We start from the raw sequence: 21,003 nt of genomic DNA on the forward strand, positions 1-21,003 counted from the left end.
GAGCTGTTCTCTGACCAACAGCTACTGTTTCCTTATTTTAGGTCATGTAAGTCAGCTATGCATGCCACACTTTTTGACTCTTTCCCACCTGCTGCTCTCTTACAGCATCAGCTGAGAAAACCCAGAATGCTGCCAAACCCCACAGAACCAGGGCTGTGTTGGCCCAGACCCATCTGCCAGTGTCCACTGCATCTGGTGACACACACGAGTCCTTGCAGTTCAACCTGGGCTGAAAAACACCTCAAAAAAAAAAAAAGAAAAAAAGACAAACCCTGCAGTTCCAAGAATATTTTATTCATAGTGCAGGAAAACATGAGTTATCTGCAGAATGAGCCCTTGCCCAGCCATGCCTGAAGGAAGAAAATCAGTTAGGAACACTGTCCAAACTTTGTCCTCAGCTGATCAGTTTTCACTGGGCTGCATCACGATGTGTTGCACTCCAGGTGAAAAGTGTCTCAATAAGGCACAGCACCCTAACCACACAGTAAGTTTTATTCTTCAAATAAACAGATAATGAGAGCTATTCAAAGTTCAGCTTTGAGAACTAAGTAGCTTATTCATGAACTTAGCCGTCCCTCTTATTCAAGAGCATTTTACAGGCTTCATTTTTGAAAAGTCTCAGATGAAGTCGCTGCATTGACAAGTTCAAAAATGAAGCTGTACCCTCAGTTTGGACCTGTCTACTAAAACAAAGAAAAGCAAATATGTAAATTTCGAGTGAATTAAAGGGCCCCATTAGGAGTTCAATTATATTCTGAAATCATGTCTTAATTGGTTTGCTCATAGATGAGCTGTACATCTAACCAAAAATCTACTGCCATATAATCATCACTAAATTCCAGATATTGCCACACATTAAATTAACAGCAGATAATGAGTAGGAAAATTAGCTCTATTTCCATAACAGACAAAATCCTACCCATACCACCTTGGGTGTTTCATATAGTTAGTTTCAATATAGAAAAAAATAATACAAACAAAACTCTCCGGAATATCTAACATTTATTTTGATCAAAAGTCCACACATTCAAAATAAATAGTACAAGCAGAGTGCACATCTGAGTCGTGTTTCTAATATTTAATTAAAAAGAACCCACATTTCTAAACTTCTATAAAAATCCTCAAGAGACTGACCACTATTTTACTTTGTGTGTTGCTGGCTATTCCTTTTCCACATAACTCTTGTCTTTTTGAGTAGTAAACCCCATCTACTCTTCAGATTTTAACACATGAGGTGTTCCTGGTTCTCACCAGTATCACATACAGATATTGCAAATGATCTGTAGTTTAAAAACTCCTGAGAAGGAAAATAACATTATTGGCAGGAAAAAAAACAAGCTAAGGACTCATATGTTTGCAACTAACAGGAGGAAAAGAAACCGAGCTCCTTCCATATAGCTTATTTTTCACATTAGTAGGATAAACTTACTAAAAAAGTTAAACCTTTTGGCAAGTATGGCCTAGCTCCTGAACTTCAGCTGCTCTTCAAATTTGGTGATTTTTGAGGTCAAAAACTATTTATTACTTGCATACAAAGGCATAATATAGATTATTTACTTACCTTTGCTGTCTGAAGGAAACAGATTTCAAAGATCTTGTCTGTAAATGATATATTCTTCAATATTAATGCCTCCAATGACCACCATCCTCAATAAGGATCTGAAGGAAAACATGACAAAAGTAGTAGGTAAGCCAGGTTAGCTGCAATTGAAGATTTTTTTTTCCAATTTATTTCTTAATTAGAGGCACAAAGCAAAACTGTGCATTTCATCCAACACATCAGTTTATTAGCTGCTGTTAAAACATATAGATAAGCACCAGAGCCATTGCATGGGAATGTACTGATCTACTTGTGGCATACAGTGACTACTCTGGATTAGTATGTTTAAGAAAAAATACTCCAAATTTGGGAAATTCACTGATATCATAACAAAATAGCAACAACAGTAACCATCCCATGAGTTAAAGATTAGAAAAGACACATAAAATGACAAATCAGTATTGAAGTGTGCTATATTATAAGCACCAATAGATTACAAAAATTTAAATCACCTCCCTAAAATTTGAAGAGCCAAATTAAAAGTAACTCTAAGGCAATGTCCCCAGAAATGCCAGTTACGGTTTAAAGAAAATAACCTAACACATTTTTTAAAAGTATAGCCATAAAGTATCATTTATTAGTGCTGCTTTCCTATTTCATTACTGTAACTATGGAAATATGAATTTAAAAGATTACTATGCTTATGGTAAGGCCAGCAGCAAATGAACTAGTCTACGTTTGTTCTTCCTTTGGAATCAACTTATGCTAAAATGCCCAAGAGCTACAATAGATTTTTATCAAGTCTCAAGTTCCTTCACAGAAAGAGAAACCACTTGTCTATTATAAAATTTCCAGAGAGGATTTGAGGTTGCCAGGGACCTCTGGAGAACTCTTGGTCCAGGACCGTTCAAGCATGGCAACCTAGAGCTGGTGGCCCAGGACTGTATCCAATTGGACTTTGAACACCTCCATGGATGGAGACTCCAGAGCCTCTCTGGGCAACCTGGTCCAGTGGTCAACCACCCTCACAGTAAAAAGGTGTCTCCTGACACCCAGAGCATCCTTATGTTCTTTACTCTAGAGAACATTTCCTTCATGAAGGAACTTCAAAGCATGGCTGTGTAACAGGAGACGGAATGTTTGATAAGAGGCTTAAGTCAATGTAACCAACCCTGAGGTAAATGCTCAATGCTATATACAAAATCAAACCTCCCTTCTACCCATGTAACACATTCTGCAATACTTCTGAAATCTCTCAGTCCTCCTTTTGCAGAAGATGCCACTGACTAGAAGACTAATCAAGTAAAAAGCTTTTATCTTGTAAACAATTTTCCCCTCTACTCAGTCTATTCCTCTTGGTCAATCCTCTTTCAGATCACTGAGGAGCCCAACTTGGAGCAAAGGCAAAGGAAAACCTTTTGCTGACTCCAGACAATGTACCACCACAGCAACAGTCCAACTCATGTTAACACACACAACTAATTCACCTTCAATATGGATTTTTAAAAATGTGATTTATCTATTTATTTGCAGGCCTGGAACATCAGGACACGTGTGGAAAGGTGATCAGATCACTTAGCAGGCTCTGTAGATTACTCAGTACTGCTTAAAGCCGTAATAGTTAAACACCTCTAAAAGCAAAAATGCTGAGTTTTTTGCAGTTTCCCTGTATCAGTGGAAAAATTATTTCATCTCAGCTTTATGAAAATGCTTTATCTGAATGGTCCATGTTTTTTTCTTCTGAAGTCAATTCAAACCCCCCCAACTTCCATCACCTGAGAATAAACACCTTTCAAATCGACTTATTCCACAAAAAGAAGCAAGTTATTGAATACTGAAATGGATACTCTGCAGAACAAAGAACTGCCAGATCAGTCTCTGAAATAAAATAGCATAGGCTACCCATGATTATGCTAACTCCCTTTTTCTATTGAAAAATCTGCAAAAGAAATTGGATGTACACTGTGCCTCGATGCCTGCCAAACCCAGAGCTGGTGGATTGGTAGGGGAAAAAATTCCAGCTAGAAAATGACCCTATTAAAGTATTAACAAGCTGCTGGGTAGGAACAGAAAGCCACACTGCCCCTGTAGATGCCACTGCATTTTCAGGTATCCTTCAGGAAAGGGTTGAGGGCATGAGAAGAATGGAAAGAAAACGATTTCAAATAATGAAATCAGGAAATACCTTGAAGTGCACAGAAGTAATGAAACAAAGCGGTGAACAACAAGTTCTGGTGATAAGATGCTCAAAGTCACTAAACAACCCTACTTATGATAACAAAAGTTGCTTCATTAAGGTAGGCCCATATGGCCATTAAACCTGAAATAGTTACTTTTAATTCAACAGGTCTACATGGTGTGCAGCCAGGACATAGGCTTCTTTTCTTAGCCAGGCTTGGCTTGGGCTGTACCTTCCTGGTTTTCTAAGCCAAACCAACCAAGTCAGAGGAATAAACTGGTTCAGAGGCCAAAGCAGAATTCATCAACAAGTTTGCTTAAGAAGTTGAGCTTTCTATACTTTTAGAATCATAGAATGGTTTGAGTTGGAAGAAGGGAAGGAAAGTCAACCTACTGACAGGGACATCTTAAAATTGCAGTTGCACTGAGAACCAGAGTAAAAATACTTCTTTTTAAAAGCAGAACATACAAATATGGAGCAACTACAAGGGAATAACCAGAACATTTCATTGTGCCTTTTTAAATTGTTATTCCTCCAAGAAGTTCAGAGCCTGTGACTTGTTTTCCCTACAACCAACTCTGTGCCTCTAACGAGGTGTTGAGGCTTTCTATCAATTGCCCTTCATATTTAGCATTCCATTTTCTTAAGAAGTTGAACCGAAATCTTCCCAGATTTTTTAATTGCCACTGAAAAGACTTCTTTTTTTCTGCCTGACAAGTAAATCATTCTCACTTTGCCTTTTGTGTTCATACTTTTTTTTTTGTTGGCACTGAACTGAACAACCCAAATCCTGATATTTAAACTCTGCTCCCATTGCAGATGTTATTATTTCTCACCAGATTTAATAATCTTTCTCACATACATAACAACTGCAATAATTCATTTTGTTCTCAAGACCTCTAAGCCTTCTCAAAGGAGTCTGAGCATCACATCACAGGGAAAAAGTTTGTTCTGTGTTAAAACCCATGTTTCAGGGGAGTCTTCTAAATCTTTTGAGGCCTGTTCATTTTGCTGAACAGCACCCAAGCTTTCCATTATTCTTCCTTCACATCATTTTATGATCATCATCCTAACAGCCAGAAGGAGTCACTATGATCTCACCTTCAATTAATGTGAATTTACCAACGAAATTAAAACATTTTCTTTTCAATAACACATTCTCTTACGTACAGCATCTAATGCTGGTGTCATTTGACACTGACACAAAAAAAGACACAGTTACAAGGCACTCGAAATAAGGAGAGAGTCAGAGACAAACTCAAACCAGACAGTTTCCATCTTAAAAAATAAAATAAAATCTACATTCTGGTTGGTTTGGGGTTTGTCTTTTTTTTTTGTTTTACATTCTGTAGCACCTTGTTTTGAATGCCGTTCCTCTAAATATCCTAGAGTATGAAGAGTTGGTTCTACAAGATTCTGCATCCTAGTCTGGTGCCAACCCACAAAACATATGTCTCTGCTCAAATGTAAGAATCTGTTTTGATTTTTTTTTTTTTTCATGTCTTCCTGGACTGGGGACAAAACATTTATGCAGCTACAACTCAACGGTTAGTATCTGGTGAGACAGAAAACTTTCTAAATCCCAAATATATTTTTGTTTTAATATATTTCTAAACACCAACTTTGAGAAATCTAAACCATCTAAACACACGACAATAATCACACAGAGTAAATGCTCAAAAATCATTATTTTTTTACACTTGTGGGTTTTACTAAGTCTTAAAACCACCAGATTTATTTTCAACCTAAACATTTTATTGCAAAAGCATCAATATTTTTTTCTAATGTCATTAGCTTTCCATTTGTTCCCCCTGTAAATAGTTCTTACACTCTTAATTTTTGTGTAATTTGGGATAAGGTAGATTTTCTGCTCTCATTAACACAACAGCACAAAGTATTGTTGAAACATTTTACAAAAATAACTCAAATGCAGAAAATGAGACAGGTTACCCTGACCCCACAACCAGATGTTTATAGGCGAGTCTCTGGGCTGGTCCAGAGCTCCAACGGTGATACCTCATTTCTCCATGAACTGTCCACATCCACCCCACACTGGGGGTTGCTGCTCATTAGAATATCACAAATGCCAACAAAAGATGCCCTAACGTCAGCAAGTAAATATTTGCATTAGTTTCAGCAAACTACCTTTTTGAAAAAAGCAGACAGGTTATCCATGGGACAGCAATGTGCCCTTGTGGCCAAGAGAACCAACAGCATCTTGGGATGTATTAAGAACAGTTTGGCCAGCAGGCTGAGGGAGGTTCTCCTGCTTCTCTACTCTGCTCTCGTAAGACCACAGCTGGAGTCTCGTGTCCAGTTCTGGGCTCCCCAGTTCCAGAGGGACACGGATAGGCTGGAAAAAGCCCAGTGGAGGCTGCAAGGATGACTATCGGACTGGAACATCTGTCATACAAGAAAAGGCTGAGAGACCTGGGGCCATTTAGTCTTGAGAAAAGAAGGCTAAGAGGGGACCTGATTAATGTCTATAGATATCTGAAGGGTGGATGTCAAGAGTGGGTCAGTCTCTTTCCAGTGATGCCCTGTGATAGGATAAGGTGAAATGGCACCAAGTTACAATACAGGAAATTCCACCTCAACACGAGGAAAAAATTCTTTACTGTGAGGGTGACACTCACACCCAGAGCCTGGGCCAGGCTGCCCAGAGAGGTTGTGGAGTCTCCTCTGGAGACTTTCAAGACCCGTCTGGACGCATTCCTGTATGATCTGTCCTAGGTGTTCCTGCTGCAGCAGGGGTGTTGGACTCAATCTTCAGAGGTCCCTTCCAACCTCTATGATTCTATGAAAAAAGCCAACTTCTACACAGGCATAAATCAAAGTAACTTTGATGAAGTTATAGGTGTTTAAATCACGTGGGTGAAGAACATGCCTGAGCTTCAAGTGTTTAGGTACTAAAGAAACTCATTATCTTGGAGTAATGCAAAAATCTCTGACCATTTTCTTTTTTAAATAAGGGAAAATATGAGAGGCACTACCACAGAAATACTAGAAAGCCTTTGCAATCTCCATCAGTCACTTGCCTCTGAGAGGTATGTTTGTCTTAGCTGTGAGGAAAAAACACCTTACAGTCTTAGGGAGGTAATTTCACACCAAGATAAATGAAGGCAGAAAACATCAGACATTTCAGCACACAGAGATCTGCATGCAGCGACACAAGGGAAACTGGAAGTCTTTTCTAAATGTTATTTCAGTGGCAAATGTAAAGGACTAGTAGATTTGGAAAACCCTGAAGAGATCTTTGCTTTCCAGTTTTCTATTTTTATGTGGCCCACTGGTGATCGATCACACCTGATGTGTGTAGAGTGGAAGAGGAAGAAAGCAACAGGAAGAAGCAATGCACAAAACACCACGAGATCCTTAGCAAGGTTACATTCTCCTCTGATTTTAGAAGCCCCCAGATAATCCACCTCGGTTGCAAAGGCCATAAACGAAATAGGAGGAAAACCACCAGTTTCTTTTTTTTTGTTCCACAACAATGCAGAAAAGGCAGCCTCAGTATTTTTCTAAATTAATAGTTTAAAGTGAGAAATAAATAACCAGGTCTGTCTTGTTTCTGTCAGATGAGCAAGCAAGAACTAATGAGATCCCATGACAGATGACTGCTCCAACATCGTTGGAAAGAACTTCACTCTGCTTTTAACTGTTGTTTATTATTTTATTTACACCAACACAACGGAATTATCTAATTAGTGTTAGGAAAAAAAAAACAACAAAAGCAGGCAATTTAACTGAAAGGATGAAAGCATCACTAATTTTATCACCAGTATGCTGGTGAAGGCCAGTCTTGGCAGCTCTCAAGCATTCTCCAGCCCATGTCATTACTGGAACTTCTCATCATTGCAACAAGCAAAGGAGAACTTGGCCATGCAGCTCAGAGTCCTCAGGGAAAAAACCCTATGATGTGGGGCTGCTTCCACCTGGGCATTGTTTCTGTCACACATACTTGCCTAGATATGTCTTTTTTGACAATACTTAAACCACATGTGCATACATATAAATCCTGTATTTAAAAGCATACATAAAATACAAAAATGTATTTTCTTTATGTATATAGAGAACTGATGCTTTTTTTTTTTTAATATAGTCACAATCCCAATACTATTAAAAGTTCTGAGAAGCAAAACAAGAGTTCTGGAAAAAAAAAAAATCAACCAGCCCTCCAACCCAATTCAATGAGACACAAACTACACTATAAAGAAATTTCATCTCTCTTCCAAACCTGAAAATCTGAATTTCTTTCCTTTCTAGTTTATTTATAAATACTTTTTAAGCACCTAATTTCTCTTTAAAGCTGATCAGTGTAACCACTTCTACTAGTAGCAAAAGCAAGATTCTCCATGCAACCACCTCCTGAAGGATGATAAGACTTCAGGCTGTACATCTTAGCAACTTAAAACAATACTTGAGCCTATATAAGGGGTGGAACAAGCTAAAAGAGAAACAAACAAACAAACACACACACAAAAAAGCCACAGAGCTCTGAAAAAATCCCCTATGGACCCAACCATTAAGAAACTGTGCTCCCCTCCCCTCCGTCCCTGCCACGCATTATATCTATCGTGCCACGTCATTCCCTCACACATTCTCATGGAGTCTAAACTTTTCTTTCTTGTTCTCCCTTATTTGATCCCATCTGAAGAGCAGAGGCTGCTCTGGAAGCTCCAGTGCTTGTTCTCCCTTGTTTCATCCCACCTGAAGAGCAGAGGCTGCTCTGGAAGCTCCAGTGCTCTCCCTGAGTACAGAAGTCATGACTCATGCAACTGAGCACACAGAAGCTTTTACATCCTTTTCCTTCACATTTCAGCTGCTCTGAGTCAGGCTGCCCAAGCAGTATCTCTGTCACCCACAGCTACAGGAAGAACATTGGGTTTATACTCTTAGTCTATGAGGGACAACAAACCAGGAAACTCAGCACTTCCACAGGAACAGGAGGAATACTAGGAGCAGATCAAAGTGAAGCCAGAGTAACCAGGAGTTACTACCAGCACCGACGTGAGGAGAGCCTTGCTTTGCTAGGAGTAGCCCAAGAATCAAGATGGGAGATGGAAAGAACTCTTTATTCATGTAAGTTCAACAGGGGAAAACTGGGGGAAGGTAAGCCCAGTGCTGCCTTAAGAAAATTATTATCCACAGCAAACTAGGTCATGGCAGTGAGCAGGGTTTACTAAATATATACTTGATTTGTAGTTAAGTGACCACTGCCGAAGTAATGAGCTTCATTCACATTTCACTCAAGTACTCCTTTGTAGTCTGAGGTTCTACATAACAGCTAAATGATCAGTCACACTAAATATCAGCAAACATGAAGAATCTCTAAAATAAAGATAGTTTTGACTGTTTCAAAACTTTCATCTGCAAAAGGAAAGACTTTGTGTCTCTAGTGCCATTCGTCCAAACACCAAATGGATCTTAAAATACTCTCTCAAACACCATTTGCTTCCCAAGGCATGTGAAGATGACAGAGTTCTTGGTTTTACTAACAGAAAACTGGCAGAGTGATTGAGTGACCTTCTCAAACGCTTGGTATGTTAGTGACACAGTTGGAAACAAAATATAGCATTTCTGTCAATTGTAATCCTGTTGCTACAATGCCGTGAAGATGGGAGAAATTCTTGTGAAAATGTGTAAAGCAAGGAAAATTAATGAAAGGATTAGGAATACGACCCTGTGTGCATTTCTGCATTGAATACAAAGGAAAATATTTGTGTAACTGTACAAGTATTGCCATGTTTTATAACATGATGTTCTTCCTTTGCTGTTTAGATGGCTCCAGAAATATTCACCTTGGATTTGTGGCAGTTGCTATCACCCTAACAGCATTTTCTAGCTCCAGGGCAGTCTATGGCTACAACAAATCTGTAGAGAACTGATGTCATAGTAATAATTTTCCTAAACATAGAACTAAAGACTGAAGGAACAGCATTATACAACTGTAGACACAAAGCTTTAGTTTCTGAATGGCTATTTCCTATCAATACGTGCATTTAAAACCTGCAAAGATGTTACAGAAGCTGGACTAAAGTTCTATTTTTGGTTGATTTGGAGGAAATAGCCTACTGACATTTACTGTTATAACCTTATTAGGGTTCTCGTGCTTTCAAACACTGAATAGCAGAAACCATGACACTGAATTAAAAAAACAACAACTGAAAAGAGGACACTACACAGCAGATAAAACACTGACATCTCCTTAGATACTTTTTTTTTTTTAATGGAAAAAATAGCAGTGTTGAGCCTCAATTGTTTCAAGAAATATTCTTGCCCTCCAAAATTAAATTAGAAACATTTAGAAGCACAAAATGCTGTAAATTGAAGAATGTATGAATTCATGATGATTATGTAGCAAAGAAAAAAAAAAAAGCATCTCTTCAGATGTGTCTCTTGTTTTATTTTCTGTCTTCTTTAAAGAACAGAAAAGGCAATCAAATGCAACGGAAAAATTGTATTAATTGGCTGATCTTGTGATGGTTTCCATTCAACAGTATTTTTCCATTGATTTAGCTGAAGCCTAACTATTCAGCACAAACTGCTAAGTTTTATCCCACATTCAAATACCAGTAGGCAGGAAACTGGGTACTAAATGCAGAAGGACACAGGGACATCACTGCAGCCCTTTACCTGTTCAGCAGTCATGAGTTGGTATCAGGTACCAGATTAGCCAGATCAGAGAATCATAGAATGATTTGGAAGGAACCTTAATGATCATGTAATTCCAATCCCTCTGCACGGGCAGGGGCACTTCTCACTAGACCAGGTTACTCAGAGCTCCAACCAACCTGCCCTTCAACACTTCCAGGGATGGAATTTGAAGCGGCATTCAGTAGAGCAACAGCTCTTTTTTACTGCAATATCCTATTCAAAATTTCTCACCTGACAGAAAAAAAAGCCAACCCCAAAAACCACTAACCAAACCCCACATACATGAGAGGAAGAGGCAATACGGGGTCATGGCACTACAAGATGGATGGCACCCACTGGTGGATCCAAGCACGGGTGTCTGCATGTGTACAGAGCTCCTACCACTTGGCAGGGGAGTTGGAACAGGGCAGTGTTAAATCCTCAAAAATTATTTTAGGTAGAAGACTTCAAATGAAAACTCTGGAATCACTGGATTTCCTAGATGCATTCCTAGCAGTATGAAAGGGAGAGCTGCTCTGCCTTGTTACAGGTACTACCATGGCTGGGGGCTTCCTCTGTGTCTGAACTACTTGATGTTCTCCTGATAATTGTAATTTATTCAACTTCGATTAATGTTTAAGCAATAAGTCTCAGTGTAATTGTAAGTAAAATTATATGGATATTTCCATGATTCCGTAAAATATCTTCTTTATTGTTAAGGACAGGAATGAGGAAGGTGGTCTAGGAAAAGCATTTGTCTGAAAACTGAGAATTATAGTTAGCAGGTTTCAGGGGTCTTTTTTGCATTTTCACTTCAATATTCAGCTGCTAATAACTGCATAGAACAAGAATAATTTTTTGTCTGTGCTGTAACATCTCCATTTGTATAAAGGATTTCTCATTTGATGGAACTCCCAGAAACAAATCAATTCACAAGTGCCTCCAAATCCCAAAAGATTTAGCAGAGGAATATTTCTTTACATTAGCAGTGAGTGTTCACCAAACTGAAATCTAGTAAAACTTTTTATGTAAGATTAAAATGTTTTTAATGCATGTATCTGATTACATAAGCCTGTCACCCACTTTTTCCAGCTTAACATTCACATGTACCTGCTTTCCCTTCGCCCTGATGTCTGGAAAGCAGCAGGACAGAAGGGCCACCCACCTCCTGAAACAAATACACAACCAGCTGCTGCTGGGGATACCAAAGAGGAGGCACCGCGGGTTCTGACAACGGGAAAAAACAAACATGAAAGGTAAGGAAAAGCAGATGAAAGCTGGGGACATGCCCTAAATACCAACATGTCTCATTGTCCCAGCCTTGCTTTGAACAAGACCCCTAGAAGACAGGAAAGATTTTTCGAAAGACAAAGAAGAGCTATCCAAAGCATGAGTTAAACAGGAACTAACAAAAGAAAACAATCTGCTCAGCGGTCAGGTAACCCAGGACATGCTTTGCTTTGGTTTCTAATGCTGCTAGAGAAAACGTTGGAAAAACAATCTTTTTAATCCTGCTGCTTACCTTAAGGGAAATGCTACTCACTCTGCAAGTAACATCCACTTAATGTTCAAGCTCAAAGTATGGGTCACATGAATTATTTTTTTCCTCCTCTATTAACGTAAGATTTGTAGCCCTGCCATAATTACAATGCTTTTAAAACAAGGCTCTACACAAGGATCAAATTCTGATTGATTACTATCAGGAACAATGAGTATCCTCTTCCAAAACTTCATTTCTTCCTTTTGCCAAACTTAGATCAGCTGCTATTTAGCTGATGATTCAGGAGCCTCCACAGAAGGCATCAGGAGCAATTTAGTTACACAGGTCTAATTTAATAAAAAATAGCTTGTGAGATGATTGTATTACTAACAGAAAGGAATTTATATCCTTTTTCAGCTCTATGCACAGTACACACTGATCAGTCCCATGGAACATGCAAATCACTCCAAAAACTTCAGAATGCTCCTCAAATGGAATAATGTAATTATTTATATTTTTTTTAATAGCAAATTTATTTGAAGTTATGGCTGTATTCCTCCCTTGGTAAAATAACAGATAAAATCCTGTTTCCCCCCAGTTCACTGTGCTGCCTTCTTGAAAACTAGACTTTCTAGATATAATTAAAAGGGAAAACCTTTAGTGGGCTTTTGTTATTTCTTAAAAATAAGGAAAATTCTGGATGGACCTAATAATTTTATTTCTTAGTTAAACCTCATTTCCCCCCCAGTATATTTGGCTGCCAGATTAACTGTTTCTCTGTGTCAAATCTACTGTGCCATTTAATCAGCTTAGTTCAATTGTAATTTTGTGCTATTAACAAAGTGGACTTAAGCATCAGGGAGTACTTGTTTCTGTATGGCTCTTAGATGCTGCATCCAACCTTCAGTGACACCAAGCTTCTCCAGGCTTCCTGTGCTTTCAGGACCCCAGAAGGCCAACCAGACCCATGCTCAGCCAGACATCCCCATTTAAGACACATACAGGAGAAAAGATAATCTGCTGTTAAAGGTCTTGGCAATGTAGGTAACTTCTGAACAGCCCTTCCAGCTCTGAAGATGCATCTAAGGCAGCTTTAAAAATTCTAGCTTTATCCTGCCATTCCTTCCGATATTGCTGCCTTTATCAGTTTTGTCTCCACCATTACTCTTTCCATCTTATCTTTACTAAAAAGAAAAACTCCCAGGAAAACTGTCTTATTCCTCCCAGGGGTTTGAGAGGCACCTCTCTGCGTCAGCAGCACCACTATCACATGAGGACATCTCCACAACAGGCACACGGACAATTAAGTCAGAAGCAGATAAAAGCAGCATTCCCTTCCTACTTGGCTGAAATGAGGTTTGGAAATTTTTGTGGAGAAAATGACCTTGTTAATTTTTTAAGACATCTCCTCAGGAGAACCATAATCATCAGATCCCTGTTTCATAGTCATCAGGAGGAATTACAAGGATTGTGTTGCTTAAATTCCATAGCAGCCAGACATATCAGGTATGCAGTTCATCTCTTCACAGTCTAAAATCAGAAGTGGTTTTTGTAGTAAATGCTGTTTTATGGAAATAATTGGTAAGACAGGTTGCTCTCTAAGAAATGGAAAGATGGAGTGGCTGCATTTCAGTAAGACCCTCTTGGGGCAGCAAGGAGGAATCTGAACTCAAGAAAAAGTTGTGGTTTAAGTCTTAAGGAGAGATTTAAACATTTTTGTTACATTGGACAAAATACTCCATAACATATCTTCTTTAATTATGGAGCAAACACAGAAGAGGTCCAGAGCCAGGCTAGTCTCCAGTTTCACCCAGGCAACACTTCATCACTAAGTTGGAAGTGATAACTGTCAGATTACTAGAGTTCAGCTGCTCATATCCAGAGAAGCACAGAAAGTAAAGGAAAGCCACCCAAATGTACTGTTACATTATTGAAAATCACACAATCACAGAATGGTAGGGGTTGAAAGGGACTTCTGGAGATCGAGTCCAACTCCCCTGCCAGAGCAGCACCACCACAGAATCTAGGGCAGGTCACACAGAAATGCATCCAGATGGGTCCTGAAAGTCTCCAGAGAAGGAGACTCCACAACCTCTGTGGGCAGCCTGTCCCAATTCTCTGTCACTCTCACGCTAAAGAAGTTCTTCCTCATGTCGAGGTGGAACTTCCTGTGCTCTAGTTTGCATCCACTGCCCCCTGTCCTATCACAGGTCATGACTGAAGAGATTGGCCCCTCCTTATTGACACCCACCCTTCAGATATTTATAGACATTTAAAAGATCCCCTCTCAGTCTCTTCTACACTAAACAGCCCCAGGTTTCTCAGCCTTTCCTCATCAGACAGATGTTCCAGCCCCTTAATCATCCTTGTAGCCTCTGGTGGACTCTCTCAAGTAAATCCCTGCCCCTCTGGAACTGGGGAGCCCAGAACTGGATACAACACTCCAGATGTAGTTCCTACCAGAGTACAGGGGGAGGAGAACCTCCCTCAACCTGCTGGACACTTCTTAATGCACCCTGGGATACCATTGGCCTTCTTGTCCAAAAGAGCACATTGCTGCCCCATGGATAACCTGTTGTCCACCAGGACAATGAAAATAAGGTCATGTGGATAGCTCCAATTTCAAACAATTTCAGAAACAACTTTCATCTTCAGCTACAGCACTTAGAAGTTTCTTAAAAGCACTGCATATCTGAACAGATTTCTTACTCAGTTTCTAATGGTTATTTGGGATATGTAGAAGACTGGAAATATCTAAGATGGAAAAGGAAAAATCTAAGGGCACTTTTGTATGTCTGTCTTCTTCAAAGTCCCCTCCAACTCAAGCCATTCTATGATCTTCTCCAGTAACAAGCCTGTTACAGAATTGCTGTTTGGTCCTCAGCTGCATGTTTCCCACCTGGACCTCATAGAGCTGCCACCACCTCAGTGTGCAGAGAGAAATATTTGCAAAGCCACCCTGGAAAGCACAGCACTGAAATTACTTGAGCTTACAAACAAATAAAACAAAAACCCCCAAAGAAACAAAACCTGAACCTATGAAGGAATGCAGCTAACTACCTTCCCCCTCCAATAAAAACACAGTAAACTTGGTTTTATCTGCACCATTTAATTAGCCCACAGATACACCATTACAAGCACTTTTACTGGTGCAAGTAAAAAAGGGAGAAAGACCCTCATGTGGAGAAGGAATCAAAGCCCAAGAGGAAGTGGGCAGAAACTTCTCCAACCAGCTTGGCTGCTGAAGAAAACTGCAGAAGCATTCTTTTGATGGCAGTGTTGCTAAAGCCAGTTTAAATCACCACTTAAAACCCCCAAAGGAATTTTGATCTGTAAGAATTTCATGACACCGGAGATAATACTAGCAAGTTTTTTTTGTTTTGTTTTGTTTTGTTTTTTAAGGAAATACATCAAAAGCTTTGCTAAGAGTATCCACGTCAAAATAATGTTATTGTTAAAAATTATCATCTGTTATTTCTTTACCTCCTGTTGGTGGTTAACAGACCATGAACCCCCTCTTCTTGCTCTTTTAGAATTACTCTGATCTCAAGTACAAATTACTAGTAGCATTGCCATCTAGATCCTCCTGATGGTGAGCTAAGCAGCAGTATTTAGATGCATTTAAAAGAGAAAGCAGAAAACTTTTATAAAGGCTTAATAATGTCTTCCTATCTTCCTCCCTAGGTCTCTACCCATTTCAGTCCAGTTTTTTGGTTTTTTTTTTCCTACCAAGTCCCACACCGTGCCCAAACCTGCTACCATCAGTCATTCATGAGATCAGAACTTTGTCCTGTGAGATCCCGACAGCAAAGCTCTGCAGGCACCATCACAGCAGCTCCCAAGGATGCTGAGATTCACATTCATGCCTCAAAAATTTAATACATTCTTTTATATACCCATATGAGATGATTTTACATTGAGCGGTTAAGCTGAAGAAACAGGAAAACAAACCAAAACAAAGAGCAAAAAAGGGGGCCTTTGTCTTGAAACAGTTTTTTCTTTGCTTTCTTTGGAAGAGGGATCGAAAACCCCATGACTGTTACAGAATGCTCCTTCATGACATTTAGCCTGAATCTTCTCTTTCTTCATTCCACTGCTTTATTTCCAGCTATAAGCCCTTACACTAGCTCAAGTATTTCCTTTTTATCTTCAGTTGTTTACAATTTCAGATCTCCGTAGCCTGTTAAGTCTTGTCTTGCCTGTTCCCTTTCCTCAGTCTTTCCCTGCCATCACCAAGGACCAGACCCAGGCACACTCAGGTGCCTCCAATAAATAAGGCCAACCACCAGTTTAGCTCAGAAGGACCAGTACTGAATCATCTGGCTGGAATCCCTTGGAGTGAGTGGCCACAAAGAAGTGCCCCTAACTCATGCAACCAGTTACATCCCTTTCAGTGGGCTTCACTGAGGTCCTCAAATGTGCTATTTGTGCCCAGCTCTCACACACCATGAATCACAGAGCTTTAACACTAACATTACAAAAAACTGGGCATTTCCTGAAATCCTCTGATTTTGGTAACCTATGGACAGCAAATAAATGCAAACATGAAAAATATCCAAACAAAAAGAATCCCAACCCAAACCACTATGCACAGAAAATCTAAACAGTTTTGCATGCAAAGTAAATATACAATGATGCGTTTTTATATGAAATCAACCTAGATAAATGTCTGTATATTCATATATAATCCTGGCTTTTTGAAGACAGGTTTATGGCAATAAACCCAACATTTTGGATCAAGAAAAAACAATTAAAATGGCATAACAGTAACTTAATGATCTATCAGAACTTGGTATCAGGTTTGTGGATTTTCATGTTGAACCAGACGTTCATGTTTGTGCCCCACACCTCCCCTTCCCCCAGCACTAACACTACCAACCAACCACACCAGGAGCTCAGCCTCAAAACTAACTTGTTCTCTTGTCATACTAGTTACAACTTGGTTTAAATTCTTGATGTTATTCATCATAAAACCACTTGTGCTGGCAAAAGACAGGCATTGATAAGATGGTAATAAATATGACCTTCTTTTGGTACCATTATACGTGGAGCACACAAAAGTAACTGTGGAGAGATAAGGCCATGTGGAGCTCTGCAGAACAGAGATGGAAGCCTGTAAATACCGGAGTCATCAGGCCAGAGTTACCCACAGTGAATGAACATTGACCTAAAGCAGAGTACGTTTGGCCTATAACCTCATGTTTCACTTATTCCACAGAAAATCTGCACTTAGTATAGTTTAGAATCACAGAAACATGCCAGCTGGAAAGGACCTCTGGAGGTCTCCAGTCCAACATCTTGCTAAAATGATGTCCTATTAGATCAGGATGCTCAGGGCATTGACACTTCACGTTTCACATACCTTTGAAAATAGATTTTTACAACCTCTCCAGTAGCTGACCACCTTCATGATGACTTCATTTTCTTTACATCTAATGGGAATCTCCTTTTTTCTAACCTGTGTCCATTGCCTCTCACTGTGCACCTCTAGGACAATTCTGCTTCTGCTTTCTCCATACTTCCCAACTAGTGGAAATGCACATTTAGAATTTCTACTCCTTGGATGACAACCAACTCTGTACTTTGCATACCAGTAAGCCCACAAGTCTATGTCCTATTCATCTTACAGATACAAAATGGGCCCCATTTACTGTAGAAATTAAGCATGAACATGCAGCAAGAGTCTACAAGAGGTGAGCAGGGAAAGTTTAATAAATCCTTAAATCCAACCAACAGCTCTATTTCAACTGCTCCTTCCACTATCCAGTGCAACTACACCTTAGCATGCAAATAATTTTCAGTTGCTACAGCCAGCTCAGCAGGAGAAGATTTAAATCTGGATTTTCTTGTACCATAACTTTTCATTTCTTGGTTGTCAAGGTCTGAGATATTCTGAATTCTGTGTACTGTAAGAGAAAAAGATACTGCCAACTAATCTTAACACCTCAGCAAGTTTTTCATTCTTCTTTTGAAACATAAGGAAATATTTTTGAAAGTAAGTTGGGTCCTTTTTGGCAGCTGAGGTTATAGTGTCAGTTTGTTGTTGAGTCACAGTGTTGTCATTAGCAAAAGGTCCAGATGCCACGGAGTTCTTAGCTCTTCTACCACTTAATGTAAATAATGTTATAATTTAATCATCATAATAATCTTTGTCTTTAACATGCTGAGAAGATGAAGTTGCTTCCATGCTAGGGAGGGAACAAAACCACTCTATGGAAGTACATGTGTTCCCAGCTCTTGACTGCTTCACAGCACACTACAGTAACACCAAAGAAATATTCTTTTTCTGTCTCCCTGTAACCACAAATCACCACCAGCACATGATCCTCCCACCACTGTCTTGACTTCCTCCATAGTATGAAGCTCTTGCAAGGTATCGTGCTTAGCTGGTCTCTAGTCATCACTGTCCTGCTGGACACTAGACATGGTTTGGGCACTGAAGTGACCTCCCTCCCTTTTAAAGGGCTCTAGACCACCATAGTCACATTCAAACACCTTCGGATGAGTTGCTGTCCAAGATCCAGCTCATATTATGTTAGGCAAGGTTTCCACAGTCTCTCACCTCACCGGATGTAAATCTATGCTCCTTCTCCTACAAACCTACTCTCATTCCCACTACCTCTCCATGCTAGCATGGACATTTACGGGGCCAGGCAATGAGCCACAGCAGGCCAGGCTGAGCACCTGCTCTTAGCAAAACCTACTCTGGGGGAGAAGGGAGGAGGGCACAATACTGGCTTTTCAGTGGTGTAAAAATCATTAATACAAACACTTAAAATCAGTGTTAAGGCTGTCCTTAAACTCCTGAGTTACCTTCATGCTACCTTGACAATTTCCCTTCCTACAATAATGACAGTTTTTGAAAGCCTTCACAAGATGGACAATTCTTGTACTATTTTCTACATTCTAGAGTTTAACTATAGTTTCTAATATAAAATTATATCACAAACCTTCACTGAAATACTTTACATGAATGGCACCATTCTTTGCTGAACGGGAATTCCCCACAGACAATAACAGGGCCTAAAATAGCTCCAAGATGAAAAACTCTCTCTTTTTTTCTCCCTGGGTTTTCCCATCTGCCTCCTTCTACATCACCATCATGTACTGAACCCACCGTAGGTTCTCTCAATGTCCCTCCTCTGCTTCTTCCCCCAAAATTCCCATCAGATATATTTCCTGAATGTCTCAAGAATAGTGACTTCTCTTCCCAGAACATGTGGTTGCTCTAGCAGGATCTGATGCAGGGATGTGGATGCCAGAGGGAGGAATGAGAAGCCAGGAGTAGCCACGTGCATGGAGCCTCCCGGACCTTGCCTTGTGTACAAGGACATTTCTGACACACTTGTCTGTATACAGAAAGCCTCCTGTGTGATTTAAGGATTATAAAGAAGAAGATATTCCTCTAGTCTTAGAGCCAATATACTGAGTGATCAGATACCAGAGCTGCCACAGGAGGCTATGGAGGACAGAAGTATAAATGCCTTCAAAAAGGAAATACAAGTGATGGACTACAGATCCATCAGTAACTATTAAAAACCACACGAGTCCAACCTTCCTTTCTACATGTCTGCTGGTATCTGAGGTTCTGATGATCAATGAAGTGTATCTCTAGACATCCACTGTCACAGATGGGATGCAGAAAGGGCTGCAGATGGGCCACAGAGCTGACCCTGTGCAGCTCTCCTGAAGAGAAGAACAGACCTCCAGACCACAGGACAACCTCCAGCCAGCCAGGAAGAACACAGCCTGCTGCCCCTTCCCCTCCACACAAATCTGAGTTTAGATACAAAGCCTGAAAACATAAGGCTGAGATTTTTATTTCTATTAAAAACTAGAAGTCTTACTAATTTTCTTGGTTTTACTGTTTTCTCCCTGGTCTCCTCCCTTTTCTACAAGCTTTGCTTTTCTGCCACTACAGCCCCAAATTGATCCCTTATCTCCGAGCACAGTTATTTGGGCTCTGGATACTTCTTCATCTATCCATTGCCACAAATTAAATCCCATGAATGTTCACCTGTGTATTCCCTCTATTTACGTGATTTCTCCTCATCATCCCTTATTTCCTTATTTTACATCAATAACAATCTCATTAACTAAAAATACACTGACTACCTCATTTTAGTCTGTGAATACTTCCTCACATTAGGAACCTCTTAGCCTAATACACTTCCAGTTCCATGTCCAATATAATAACACCTTCTGACTTTCGTCTTTTCTACACTTAACCAGTTGTGCCACAGGTGGAAAAGTATGCTCCTTGGTACTCCTGCAGGTGAATGTGGTATATATATAATTTATTTTCTTCAAAAAAATTGTAGGCAAGCTTGCATCAGACTCTGGGTTCTCACAACAAGTCTAAAAAGTAACTGCAAAAGAAAAAAAACACAACAGAAGAATGTGACAAACACAAACTGCAGAACACACTCACTTTGCTGCAGGAATAAAGCTGGACTGGATGGTACACACAGTTCAAGGCAGCCTGATTGCCTGTCTGCCTGCAAAACCTTTAGCCAGAACCTCCTGCATGTGTTTATTTTACACTACTGGACAATGTATTTGGCAAATATTGCTCAGAAGAATAAAACTGTTTCATTAGTAACTTCAGAATTGCTTACTTAAAGGTCTCTACAGTAGCTGGCAGAAATTTTGCAAAGCTGAGATAGATAGATAGATAGATAGACAGACAGACAGACAGACAGATAAGGAAAGAAAGCCTTAACCTCAGCTACAAACAAAGAACAGAAAATTCACTTAAACAAAAAAATGTTCAAGTCTGAGAAATAGTGGGCTGGGTTTGTTTAGCTCATTAATTACCTCCTGCTCTCTGAAAAAAAAAAGAACAATTTTTGAGACACTAAGTCCAAGACTGCTTGAAGCACTCTGAAGATCCTGCTCCACCTTAAGATTTTACAGCCATAGTTCAATATCAGCCTTCCTGTAAGACTAACTAAATCCCAGGAAACAGCATGACTTTGAAAAATACAAGTCTAAATTAAAATTGTATAGTTTCCTATTATATGCATAAAGTGTAAAAACAATCAACACAAATAAATCCTTTGCATGTCAGAATCATTCTTGTTCACAGCACAATTTAGTTACTGCTTCATCAGTAAAAAACAAGTTTCATTCATCTCAAGGTGGAGTCACAAACTTCACACTTCTAGA

At 39.6% G+C, this 21,003-nt stretch overlaps 1 protein-coding gene across 6 annotated transcripts in view; it reads right to left on the reverse strand.

Moving 5' to 3' along the window:
• MBD5 (methyl-CpG binding domain protein 5) overlaps positions 1 to 21,003 on the reverse strand; it is a 143,695-nt gene that overhangs the window by 88,984 nt on the left and 33,708 nt on the right. For all 6 annotated transcript variants that reach the window (XM_051623500.1, XM_051623503.1, XM_051623502.1 and 3 more), the window contains exon 2: positions 1,562 to 1,659. The gene's annotated coding sequence lies outside the window, so the exon portion shown is untranslated. The remainder of the gene's footprint in view (positions 1 to 1,561; positions 1,660 to 21,003) is intronic.

Source organism: Apus apus, chromosome 6 (assembly GCF_020740795.1).
Source record: "Apus apus isolate bApuApu2 chromosome 6, bApuApu2.pri.cur, whole genome shotgun sequence".
Lineage (NCBI taxonomy): Eukaryota > Metazoa > Chordata > Aves > Apodiformes > Apodidae > Apus > Apus apus.